General features: G+C 45.5%; 1 protein-coding gene across 1 annotated transcript in view; it reads left to right on the top strand.

The window, feature by feature from the left end:
• Positions 1-14,091, top strand: part of Frmd4a (FERM domain containing 4A) — a 335,717-nt gene that overhangs the window by 159,128 nt on the left and 162,498 nt on the right.

Below are 14,091 nucleotides of genomic sequence, written 5' to 3'. Positions count from 1 at the left end.
GCATTAGCTTCTAGCTCCTTTAATTCTATCATGAAATCAATGCTAATTTGTGTTTCATAGACTTCTGATTATGCATGAATGAATCTGAGCATGTGCTGTGCTCAGAATTGCCCTTAGCACTTGGCAAGCATCTCTCAGCTGACACCCAGAGCTTACATTTCACCATTTGGTAGCTATGACAACCTGGGCAGTCATCTGCCTTTCCTGCCTCATCTGTAAAATGGGGATGTTAGCCTTGGCTTTGGGGAGGGGTATGTAGAAGACAATGGGCTGTTACAACAATTGTAGGAGTGTTATTTCTAATTAATTTGTCTTCCATGTGATTGTGCTCAAGACTTCAAGGCATGTTTGTAGTGTTCAGCTAGGGTAACTGGACAAGTAATGGACTGACAGTCCACCAAAACACACGTTAACTGCCTGACATTATCACCTGGTCTTTTCACAGGTCCTGGTCACCATTGCTCATTCCCAATGTCACATAGAACTCACATGACAAGGTCATGAGATGGTGGGGGAAATTTATGTGCATGTATTTGTGCAGGATCTAGATAACCATCTAGAGGACTAGATTAAGTTTCATGCTCCAATGATGTCAAACCTGATCACTCATCATTCTTGGGGATAAAATAGGCAGCAAATGAGCTTGACAGTTGCCATGACAATACTTTATTAATGACGCATCCTTAGTACTTGGTGTTAAGTGATGGCGAAGCACACGCCTATATGGCTGGGTCATACTGGCTATGATCCGTGGGAAAGTTAAAAATCAAAGGCACATTTTCTTCCTTATAAGCAAGGCCGTGATTGGATTTCTCAGCCTATGACTCAGACTCGGGTTACCATAAGTTCAAGGCCGTGTATTAACTGCTATTTCCCAGGAGGCCTGTGTACCTTTCATAGAGGTTGCAGTCCCCTGACCCACATTTTATAGTGCACAGTGGGACGGGTGTCTTGGGCGTTCAAACACATTCCGCTGCACTGCAAGGCTCAGAGTCCTGTGTGACTAAGAAGGCTGCTGGAATTGTAGCAACGTCCCAGGATTCCCTGGAGAACCCTATTCCCCAAAAGAATGCTTCAGGGCCAGCACACACTGATTAAGGATTTTTTTTCCCTTTTAGGGAAGGCAGTTTTAAAATTCCTCTTGGAGTCCTTTGAGCGTGGTAATAGACCAGTATAGTGATCGTTCAGTTTTAAATTGTTGATGGATTGTAAGATATATTACTATAATAAACTGGGCCATATGTTGGGTTTATCAAAAATCCTGTACAAGCATTCTTCTACTCTGCCTTCCTTATGCTCATAACAGTGTCAGTGGTTTATAAAATAACAAAAAGAGCATCGGTAGGCTAATATCTCTATATTTCATACTAGGGTCATTTAGAACTGCAGTAATCCTCCAGAACACCTGGGAACGTCATTCCACTGTACCATATGTGAGTTATAGAGACACAGAAGCATGTCCAGGAAGTGGTTGCTTTTCACTCCCTTCTGGAGATGAGTCAACTGACCCAGAAACTAATGCATATCTTGGTATTGAAATATTGAAATACCTTCAGTGTTGTTGGGTCTATCAAATGCACACACTTAGCCAAACACTTATGCAAACGAATAACACAATACACGCATGCACTCACATACATGTACTTACACCCACATGAACACATTGACACTATTACAGTACTCACATGTATACACAAGTACACATGCATATAGTACACACATATATATATACCTATATATAAATACACATACATTTATACATACATGAAATAGAACAGTTATGTCCTACGTACCCTTGATTCACCAACACTTCTCTGACCAAACTGTACTCTTTTCTTAAGACTTTCTTTTGTATTTTAACTGCATGTGTGTCTGTATCTGTGTAACTATATGTGGGTATGTGCACATGACTGCAGAACCCAAGGAAGCCAGAGGTTATCAGATGTCCCTAGGGCTAGAGTTACAGGTGGTTGTAAGCTACTTGTCGTGGCTCCTGGGAACCAAACTCAGGTCCTCCAGAGGAACAACAAATCTTCTTAGCCACTGAGCCATCTCTCCAGATCCCAAACTATACTCTTGGATAAGATAAAAATGGCTGTCCTCCAACACAGTCTGACTTTTGGCTCAGTGATACTGGGTGAAGTTGATTCTAGATACACCCTGTAGCCCTAGCCTATGTCCTTGACAACAAGAATGAGTATATTGTCACAAGGCAGCCAGCCCAGCTATCCCACATCTCATCTCCTTGCAACAGCAGGAAGAGGACTCTTCACTGAGGGGAAAGCTTCCCAGATGGTCCCCAAGCCTGTCCTATCTTCCTACCCAGCCCATAGTGGCTCATAGTCTCACGTCTCAGCTCATCACTCACAGGGAAGTGGAATGAATATAGCTGTTTGAAACCTACAGTTCTTGAAGTGTGTTCCTAGAGGAACACCACTGGCATTGCTCAGTCAGTGTGGGAGTAGGCTCAGGCCATCCAGAACCTGACTGGTGAAGGTCCAGGGCAGCAGGATTTCTTGTATGATATTTTGTTTGTGTTCTGGCAAATGAACCTTGCCTGGAGATCAGAGAGCCTGCAGATCAGATCAGCACTTGGGAGGCTCACGCCTTTAATCCCAGCACACTCAGGAGGTGGAGACAGGAATATAAGGTGGTTGGAGACAGGATCTCGGGCCCCCCGTTTTGGTCTGGGGATTCAGAGAAGTAAGAAGTCACTAGTGGCTGCTCCTTTGCTTCTCTGATCTTTCAGGTTCTTACTCTGATATTTGACTCCTGGTTTTTATTGATAAGACTAATTAGGATCACGCTACAAGGATTAGAGGTGTACTTGGCCTGTAAGAGTCCCACACAGGAGACTACAAACTGTCTGCTTTTCTGGAACTTGCTTGCATGACTTATGAGTAGAGGCAGTGCAGGGGAGTGGGTCACAGACTCTTGGATTAAAAGGATTAAAAATTATAAAGATACATGGTTGACAAGTTCTATACCAGCGAGCTGCATCCTCAACTTTTAAAAATGTTTTGCTTTGCTTTGTGCTTTGTTGTTTATTCTGCTACAGCAGCTCACTTAATTACCTAGGCTGACCTTGAACTTGGGATACTCCTAGGCCTGTACCACTAGACCCCCAACATCCCCCTGTGTGTGTGTGTGTGTGTGTGTGTGTGTGTGTGTGTGTGTGTGTGTGTTATATTGGAACCAAGTGAATCAGGCATCCTGGAATAGTTCATTTTCTTTGCTAAATGGAGGTATAAAACAAATATTGTCATATACCCCAACCATTTATATAATAAAAAAGAAATGTACCCCCCAAAGGACATGAAACCAGAATAGAGGACAGTCTTTGGAATAGATAGCATTAACTAGTTTTCCATACATTCGTATTATTTTTCTTGTTTCACCATCAATCCAAGTACAAGGCATCCAGTTTTCGAACCACGGGGTTGGTCTTCGTGGTGACCGGCTTCCATTACAAGTCATTTCATTTGCATAACCTCAAACTCACAAATTCTCCCATTGGGGCTGGTGAGATGGTTCACTGGGTAAAGCGCCTGCCACTAAGCCTGATGACCTGAATTCAATCCCCAGGACCCACATGATGGAAAGAGAGAACAGACGTCCGCAAGTTGTCCTCTGGACCCCCTGTGTGTGCCATGGCATGTACCCCACTCCAATAAATAAATGTGATTTTAAAAATTATCTTGCTACTTGAAACAGTCAAGAATTATAATGTCAGCCCCCTAGGAACCAGAGACTATAGCAGTCAGATTCTTGGTTATGAAACAACAGCTATGGCTAGAATGTAGCTCTGTGGCGGCGTTCTTGTCTACCATGCTTGAGGTCCTGGATTCCATTCCCAGCCCTGCAAAAACCAACAAACAAAAACCATAGCTAAAGGTCCAGGCATCCAGATCTCAAACTTTGGTTTGAAGAGAGTACTAGTTGAAACAAGATCAAAGTGAACGTTTAGAGTCCACTTCCAAGCATGGACTTGGATCTTAATCCATTTTTGTAGTGCTACTGAATCAGGCACACTGGGCGACTGCAAGAAAGTGCCACCACCCAGGTGGAGGGATTAAACGTAGAAATGCATTTCTCACAGTTCTGGGGGAGAAGGCCAAGATCAGATGTAGGCAGGGTTTAATCTCCCCAGAGACCTCTCTCCCTGACCTGCAATTGGCTGCCTTCTCTCTGTCTTTGGTGGCCTTTGCTATGTGGCAGTATCCTTGACAGGCAGACAGCTATCCGTCTGTCTGTCTCCCCCCACCATCATTATCTTCCTCTTCTTCCTTCTTCCTCTTCTTTCTCCTCCTCCTTTTTCCTTTCTTCTACTTCTTCTTCTTCCTCTTCCTCCTCCTCCTTCTTTCTTTTTGACATTGATCCTGTTGGATGGGGACTCCACCCCTATGATCTCATTTAATTACCTCTTTAAAGGTAATTTCAAAATCTAGTTACTTTCTAAGGAACCATGATTGGGATGTTAACAGTGAATTTGAGGGGCTGAAGAGATGGCTTGGAGGTTAAGAGCACATACTGCTCTAGGAGGGACCCAAGTTCAGTTCCCATATCCAGCACTTACAACCACCTGTGACTCTAGCTACAAGGGGTACAGTGCCCTCTTATGACCTCCTTAGGCACCTGAACGTACATGCACAGACACACACACACACACACACACACACACACACACACACACACACACACAATTTTAAAAACACTTTTAAGAAACAGTGAGTTTAGAGAGGGCACAATTCAGCCCATAACCATGACCTTGAGTAAATGACCTCTTGGAGTCTTAGGATCTGTTTTATTGTTTAATGTGTAAGGAAAAAAATGATCAATAATCACACATTGAAAAGTAGCTGGGAGGCCAGGACATAGCAGTGAAGGTACCTACCAGCGTGTCCTTGGCATCGCTGAAGCCCTGTTCCATTGTTTTTATAAGGATATAGTGGTTTGCTGCCCGGAATGAGCCATCGGCTTCTCTGTCTGGAAGTCACCATTTCCCAGGGATGGGCTTCTCTGTTCTGGCTCTGAAGGCTACAGTTGCCTTCACATCCGATGCCTCCAGAGCAAGCCAAGCCTCAGCTGGGTTTAGCCCTAGCCTTCTCAGACCTGAGTCATCACTGAGTTAAGTTTGTATCACCCCCTCTAACACTCTGTCGCAGCCACTGTAAGATGTGGCTAACGACTCCCAAGTCTCCCTCCTCTTCTGTGGCCACACACAGCAAGTCTGTATGCCTGGGACTCAAAGACCCTTGAGTTGGTTTAGACTGGCTTTCTTTGACATAACCATGTGGAAATCCAGAAAGCCCATATGCCTAAGCTGTCAGGCTGCTGGGCGCTCACAGAACAAAAGACCAGGGTGCTAACTATATCCAACGCCAAATTGACTGCGCCACCACCAAAACCCAAGAACTTTACAGTCACACCAGGAGTTCCTCTTGGCAGGCATTCTCATGTGTGGCAGGAATCCCGTTGGCTGAGCTTTACCACTGAAGAGGCTCATTCAAAAGTTATTTCCTTACAAATAGCTTAGTCTTACATCCACATGAGTTACTAAATAAGTGGTAGCCTCCCCAAAATGCCTCCGGAAATGGCGATTCTTCCCACCCAGCCCAGCCCAGCCCTGAAGTTACGTTAGTCATCATCGGATGCCTATTCTTCAATGTCATGGTTATGAACAGTACATTAGGCTCTATACTGAAGGAAAACAGCCATTGTCCCCATCTCCCAGGAGCCTACAGTCTAAAGAGAGAAATGTCAGTCAAGTCAGATATATAGAGAACAATTTAGAAAAGAAGAAACACTGTGAACCGAGAGGTGGAACAGCAAAGAGATAAGATTATTAAATCGGCCACCCATACATGGTGTGTTAGAGCTCGGAGTCTTTCCCCAGTGAGAGTAGAAAAGGCCTGCCCTGTTTTTCACAGAACCTCTCAGCCTGCTGTATCTCTCCATCATTTTCAAAATGTTCCCTGAGCAGGTTCCCATGGAGACCACCAGATTCTCAACAGCTATGACGTTGTAGGAAACAGAAAGAAGAACATGAGGGGTAGGCACAGAGGACCCTGTGTGGTTCTGTAAATGGAGGTGTGTATGTTTCACAAGAGGAGTAGAATTCAGATTTTGAGATAGGATTTTACCATGTAGTTCTAGCTGCTCACAAACTCATAATTCTCCTGCCTTGCCCTCCTTAATGCTGGAATTAGGGGTGTACAAAACTATCTGTCTTCCCTCTGTCTCTGTCTCCCTTCTGTGTATGTGTGTGTGTGTGTGTGTATGTGTGTGTGTGCGCGTGCGCACACGTGTGTGTGCACACGCACGCCAGACACCCTTAGATACCATTCCTCAGTTCCCGCCCACCTTGTATTTTTGAGACAGGGTTTCTGGCTGGCCTAGAACTCACCCAGTTGGCTAGGCTGACTGTTCTGTAAGAGCCAGAGATCCACTGGTCTTTGATTTCCCAGCACTGGGATCGCAATGGTATACCACCGTCCCTGGTCTTCTCTTTCCCTATTGGGATGCAAGATTGACTGCAAGAGGCGGAGCACCTGGGGACCTATTGGTCAGAACAGAGAGATGAGCTGGACCTTGCCTGACAGCATTTTTCCAGTGGATGAGAGCCTGGGAAATTCCCATTCAAACTGACAACATACGGTGACTGAGAACTTGGCCCTGTGACACTTTGTAACTGTTACACATTGCCACCTGCTGACTCCGGGTATTGGAAAGTTAGAATCAGTGTCAGTAAACAAGGTCAGAAGGCTTGACTGAAATCCTTGACTTCTTGGTCACAGAAGAAACTGTGACTCAGAGCTTGTCCTGTGCTGTGCATTGTGAGACATTTCTTTCCATATTAGTGACCATATTAGAGAGGGAAGAAGGGTGGCAGTTTATTGGCTTTAATGTGCATTGGTGATTTTGGGTGGTCCTCTCAAAGATAAACCCTCTGAGGAAGCATTTTCCCTCACCTTCCACGCCCCCAAAATGCCCTGCAGAGATGGTCTGCATCAAAAAGTGAAATATGCTTTACACTGTTTTCCCATCTGAGGTGTGGCAGGTTTACCCTGTAAGACTCTGCCAGGGAGCCCTACAGTAAAATCTCTGGATGCTTGCCTGCCTCCACAGGCTCTCTGGACCATTTAAAACCCTCCACAATAGATCTGGAATTCCTTTGGGGACCCACAACTTCTTAAGGCCCCTAGGAATAGGGCTTGGTGTAAAAACACTCCAGGAATCGGCACATCTGGCTCTGGGGAGACATAGCCTACCGCAGCTCTATTAAGAGCCAACTGGGGGGCTCTGAGCAGGCCGCTTAGCTTCTTTGTGTTTTGTCATCCAAAAGTGATGGTTTTACCAGGTGTAATTTCAGCACGCCCGGGGTGGAGGCAGGAAGATCCCAAGTTCCAAGCCAGCCTGCTCTAAATAGTAAGTCCTAGTCTCAAAAGGAGGAGGAGAGAAGGAAAGGGTGTGGGGAGAAAGAGATACTCTATACCTCTGGCCCCCACATGTACACACATGCACATGGACATGTGCACACATACCCTCACACACGTGAGTTCATGGGGGGATGTGTGTGTGTGTGTGAGTGTGTGTGTGTGTGTGTGTGTGTGTGTGTGTGTGTGTGTGTGTGTGAGCGAGCTAAATGATTTCTCTCCAGCACTTCCTAATGATCTTCATCTTGGGCTCTGATACTTTGGGCTCTGTTAGATGATACCTTGGTGACATGTCACAGGAAAGTGTCTGATTGTCTGCAGGTCCATCAGCCAAAGTAAAAGGAAGAGGAGAGGCAAACAGTGAAGAATTTCAGAGCCAAGAGTGAGGTCTTCTACTGTTTGGGGAGGGATGTGGAGGGAAGTGTCAACCCGTCATTTAAATCGCCAGTTCACTGTGTCTCCAGGACATTTAAATCACTCACTTGCAATGGTTTTCCTGGATACAATCCCTGCATCCATGTGGCCTGTCTGGGTGTCCACCCCTTCTCTCTGGATGTCTCTCATGATCCTTGAGACTGCCCTCCAGACCGGAAATTTCAGGCTCATCAATCTAGCTTTCCTAGTGCCCCAGGAGATGAAATTAGTCTCTTCAAAACTTGACTTTCCATGTCAGGCGCTGAGTTCTGATGCCCTTTGACTATTCAGAACTGAGTACTTAGAGGAGCTGGAAGGAGCCCCAGGGGTAAGGGGTCTGATTTTACCCATTCTTCTTCCTCTTGGAGCAGAGGACCCGGGGCTGAGCTCATGTCTGCAAGCAGGGCTATATTTTAGGAAAGACTGAACTAATTTGTGTCCAGAGACTGGTTGCTAGCTGGGATGGGGAGGGGGAGGGTTCCCCTTTCATCCTGCACTGGCAGTGCTGGGGATAAAACCCAGGGTGTCCTGGTAGACCAGTGTTCTTTTGCTCAGCTTGCAGCCTCCAAAGACCAGCTGGCTTTGCTAGCTGGATATTTGGTCTTTTTAAAACTAATTCACATATTCTCACCAATGAGAACCTTTTTCTGTGGGTCCAATGAGACATGGACACTATGTGTGACAGAGAGCATCTATCTTAAAGTCCCCATAAGTGATGACAAGGGCTGACAGGCTTACTATAGACTCCTTTAAAAAAAAAAAAAAACTCAATTTGGTATGGGGAGAGGGCAGGGAGAACAGACAACATCTTGTGTAGATCAGGCTGGCCTCAAACTCTGTATGTAACTGAGAATGACTTTGAACTTATGATCTTCCTGCTTGTACTGGGATTTCACGTGTGTACCATCTGAGCCAGTTTTAGGAGGTACAGGAGATGGAACCCAGAGTTTCATGCATGCTAGGCAAACATCCAAATGAGCTGCATCCTTAGCCCCTCAGCCTTTGAAATTTGAACACAACCAGATACCACCTTTTTGTTTCAAAAAGTCTTTTAACAGTTGTTTTGAGGCATAACTAAACTTTGTAAAATTATATACGTTTTGCTTTATTTTATTTAAAGCATAGTCTCACGATGCAGCCCAAGTTGTCTGTGACACTCAGTGTACAGTCCACTCTGACCTGACACAGTTCTCTTACCTCAGCCTTCTGAGGAAGGGAAGTACAGATAGGCACCACCGCAGGTGGCCTGCTCTGCAAACATGTAGAGCACGCAATGTGCTTGTCTTGACATGTGTGTGTACCTGTCAGCATAGAAAGGCCTCTAGCTAGTTCTGCACCTACAGCCACTACAAATGTCCCCGAGGCTGTGAGACCCTGCCCTCCCCGAGACACTCTGTGTCTTTGGGTGGAAGCCACCGGTTATTACCACAAGGTGACCCATAGCTAGCTGAGCCAGCAGTTGGAGTGTTCACAGGATCCAGGGAAGTTTCCAGGAGCACTGGGAGGAAAGTCGGGTGATTTTGTTTCTTGCTTACCTCTCCATGCCTTTACCCAGATTGCAAGTCTGGTTATATTGGGACAGGAATGCACCACAGGACATTGTCCCAGCCCTGAAGAGCTTTCAGGAACAGTGAGAGAAAGCTGTGTTGTGCTCATATGAACCAGACCCAGCTCACGGTTCCTGGAAAGTTTTACTTCTTCTTGGCACTAATCCAGAAAGACTGAGTAGGAAGAGCCCTGAGACCTGTTTTGTTGTTGTTGGCTTTTGGTTAGTTGCTTGGGTTGGGTTTTTTGGTTTGTTTGTTTGTTTTTTCAAAAACTAAATCTCAACACAGTGCTGAAGAAGGGCACTGACCCTGAGGGATGGGAGGCAGATTCGTGGGTGGACAACAGAGCGGGTACCCAGGCAGGAATGTGAGCTGCTAACCTTTCAGGAGAACCTGTGGATCCCTCCCCGATCTCTCTTTGTCTTGGGTTTTTGGCAAATACTTCACAATCAGCTTTGAACTCCGGAGAAAGTTTCCTGTTGTCCTCCCAGGTGTGTAGACAAGAACCCCAGAGTAGGCAGAGGTCACCGGGGTTCTGGTTTTTCTCAGATGTTGGGTTATAAAAGTTTCCTTTCAAACTCATCCACCTTGTTGGCTTGCCTGCAGAGGCAATTATCTGAAATCGAAGAACAAAAGACTAGAACATCTCTCTTGTGGCTCCAACCCAGCAATGAGCAGTCCATGTGGCTTTCTTTATGTGGACAGATATGTAAACACATAGAACGAACCCACGTTATGTCTCTCTTACTCCAGGTGCCCACTCTGCATTGCATCCTGGGAAATAGTCCCTCCACGACCATGATCTGTGGCTTACTCTCAATGCCACGGGGAGACGTGTGCACCATGACACCAGTTAGGGCAAATTCGAGAGTCAGATATTTTGCAACATTCTGTGCCACTTAAATCAGAGAAAAAAATTAGTGTCTTATAGTCATGAAAATCGAGACATGTTACTTCAAATGACACATACATGACACAGGCTCCCAATGTAAGCCAGGAGGAAATGAGCCACATCTCAAATCACTGAAATGTCCTTCCTAGACTAGTCTTGAAACAAGAAAAAAAAAGATTAATTAAAAATAAAACCCTGAAGTTCTAAGTTATATAAAATGTGTGGATTTATCATCCCTGATGGGGTTATTTTCCAAATGCCAATGGTTCAGATTGCACGTGAATGACTGTGTTTTTGTGACATCACTAGATATTTGTCTCTATTGTCTTTATTTCTTATGTTTTTAATATGTTGTATTCATGAAACATTAAAGGATTGGGCAATAAAAGCGGGCTAAGTGGTAGCATTATCAATTAATAGTATTGAAAGGGCCTGTGCACACACGGGCATGTTTAAATTCCTTGCTCAATTCTGAAAACGTCACTGATTTAAATTTTTTTCTTCGATTGTATTTAATGGGTATAAAGTGTCACTTTTGTGTAACAAATAGTTCTGGATATTGGTTGCTCAGTCATGCAGCACATCCTGGGTCACTTATTTTTTTAAAAAAATACAACTTCTGTAAAATGCAGCTAGTGTCTTGAGTCTGCTTGGAAAGCATTTGGGTAGCCAACACCTCATTAATAAGGAAATTGGGTTGGGTTGGGTTGGACATTGCTAGGGATAGAACATGGAACCTGGTCATGGTAGACCAGCATTCTTCCACTGAGATACCCCTGTGTCTGTGTTAATAATTCACGCCTTTAATCCCAGCACTCGGGAGGCAGAGCCAGGCGGATCTCTGTGAGTTCAAGGCCAGCCTGGGCTACAGAGCGAGATCCAAGACAGGCACCAAAACAACACAGAGAAACCCTGTCTCGAAAAAACAAAACAAAATAATAATAATAATAATAATTCTCAAGAATTTCATACTGTAGCCTCTTTAAAGGGAAAAAGAAAGAAGTGCTGAATGTGCCCATAGACTGTGTTCATAAGGAGACTTAAGCAGTAACTCACTTAGCAGCATTTCTGACGTCTGCATTCTCCAGAGGAAAAGGGGAACGAGGTGGTACCTCAAGGTACTGAAAGCCCCATCTTTCTTCTAGACCATCCAGATGTGAGATCCAGGTGTGAACACCACCCTCCTGCAGCTTGGCTAGGTTACTAGGGCTGTAGCATAGCCAAGCAGGATCTCCCACAGAGAGGAGTGAACAAGTCCAGGGGTAGAAGCTTCTGTTTAATCTACCTCTTCTCTTCCTCATTCATTCTTCCCCAGGAAAGCACAGAAGATTCCTGCTAGGTATTGCTAAGGCTGTACTCTCTGGCTTTCTGGAATGTTCTGCCCCATATGAAAACTCATACACAGCTGGTGAAATACCATTCAGCCTGCTTACCACCCAGATGGAACATGGTGACTGTTTTTGACATCTCCCAGAGATAGGGAGTGATATGACACAGTGGTTAAGATGGGACTCCGAAAGCAGTTGGCCTGAATTTGTCCGTGAAATCCACCCCATCACCACCTACAGTCACTTCAGCCTCCCATGCACTGGGATTACAGGCATGCATCACAAGATCCAGTAGCCGGGTGTGGTGATACACACCTTTAGTCCCAGCACTGGGAAGGCAGAGGCAGGCAGATCTCTGGGTTTGAGGCCAGCCTGATCTACAAAGTAAGTTCCAGGACAGCCGAAGCTATTACACAGAGAAACTCTGTCTTGAGAAACTAAAAAAACAAAACGAAACAAAAACCCTTACAAGTTGTGATACTGAATGTAAACATACACATATTCACAAACACACAGTGTGATATTAGACATGAGTATACATGGTAAATCGTTCCTTTCTCTCATCATCTTCCTTTGCTTTCTCTGGGAAGCAGGAAAAGGCCTCTCAGGAAGATTAGATGGCCATGCTGGGATTGTGCTAACTGAGGGCAAGGGCTGGTTCTGCTGGGGTAAGACTGGGTTAAATGAAGTCCATGATGGCAGGCTGTATGTAGATCACATCTTTACTGTACTTAGAGCTGCAAAATTCTTCAGGCCATGCTGGCACAGGCCTTTAATCCCAGCACTCAGGAGGCAGAGACAGGTGGATCTCTGTGAGTTCGAGGTCAGCCTGGTCTACAAAGTGAGTTTGAAGACAGCCAGGGCTATTACACAGAGAAACTCTGCAGAGAGACAGAAAGAGAGAGAGAGAGAGAGAGAGAGAGAGAGAGAGAGAGAGAGAGAGAGAGAACTGCAATATTCTGAAGTTAGTTGTCTTAGTTAAGAGATACCATGACAACAGAAACTCTTACAAAGAAAATATTTAATTGGGGTGGCTCACTTACAATTTCAGAGGCTTAGTTCATCATCATCACGACGGGAAGCATAGCAGCATGCAGGCAGACGTGGTGTAGGAGTTGTAGCTGAGAGTGCTATATCCTGCAGGCAACAGGAAATCGACTGAGACACTGGGCGGTATCCTGAGCATAGGAAAGCCCGCCCCCAAAGTGACACACTTCCTCCAACAAGGCCATACCCACTCCAACAAAGCCACACCTCCTAATAGTGCCCCTCCCTGTGAGATTATGGGACCAGTTGCATTCAAACTACCACATTAGTGGAGTTGGGATAAGAATTTTGATCTCTGCTGTTATATGAGGGCTCTTTTCCTGATTGTTGATGTAGGGGATAAAACCCAGAACCTTGCACGTGGTAGGCAAATGCACTATCACTGAGCTGTGTCCCCATGTCCTCACAGCTTTGGAGGAAGATGTGTTTTCATTGTTTTCTTTTAAACACATCCTTGACTTCCTGGAAAGTCAGAGAGGCTGACTGAGAGGCTGGGAAAGGCAGCTGTACAGACAGTGACATCTCCTTTGTGTCTGTGACTTGGGCCACAGTCTGACCTTTCCTCCTCCAGATGAAGGGGTGAGAGGTGACAGCTCCATGCCCAGTGGACACTCAGCCTGGCAGCTGATGACACTGGCTGCCCCAGGGTCATAGCCTGTGATGATTTTCCTCTTACAGGCTGACACACTATTATGAATGCAAAGCCTATTAACTCTATTCCAGAAAGGAGAATGTGAGGCCTCAAGAGAGCAAGCAAGGCCAGCTGAGGAAACTCACAATGCAACTGCAGATGAGGTCATGGCTAGGCCCCAGTGCTGGTGACAAGGAGGGGTCAGAGGGTCTGAGGCATTGCATGGGAACCGTCTCATTAAGAGTCTTCCAGCTGAATGTTGCAGAGTGCCCTGCCAGCCCGATATAGTTAATGAATTGCTTAGGACAAGAAGAAACAGGGAGGAGATAAAGGCAGAGTGGATTGCCTGTCTTTATCCTGGGTCTCCTTCCTTCACACTGGTACAGCTTCTCCAGTTCACTAATGGGTGGAATGCAGTAGGGTCATATGCGGACAAGACCGTGTTGGTTCTCAGTGCTGGGTTCATAGCTGAAGAGTCCCAATGAATGAGGGGAAATTCCCAATGGTTAAAGATACTTCTGTGGACCAGCTATGAGGACACATCCCCGTAACCTCAGAACTTAATAGGCTGAGTCAAAAGGATTGTGATTTCAAGGCTAACCTGGGCTACATAGCAGGATCATATCGATTGAAAAGAAATCAGTGACTGGGAATATAAGGTGTAGCTGAGTTGTCACGGGCTTGCCCAGGATGTGCAAGCCGAGTCCCATCCCAAGCACTACAGAAAGGAAAGAAAGAACTGACTGAAGGAAGGGAAAGGGGAGGGGAAGGTGGGAAGGAGAGAGGGAGGAAGGGA

The sequence above is a fragment of the Peromyscus leucopus genome, chromosome 5 (assembly GCF_004664715.2).
Source record: "Peromyscus leucopus breed LL Stock chromosome 5, UCI_PerLeu_2.1, whole genome shotgun sequence".
NCBI classification, from domain to species: Eukaryota; Metazoa; Chordata; class Mammalia; order Rodentia; family Cricetidae; genus Peromyscus; species Peromyscus leucopus.
This window is presented reverse-complemented; position numbering and strand designations above follow the sequence as displayed.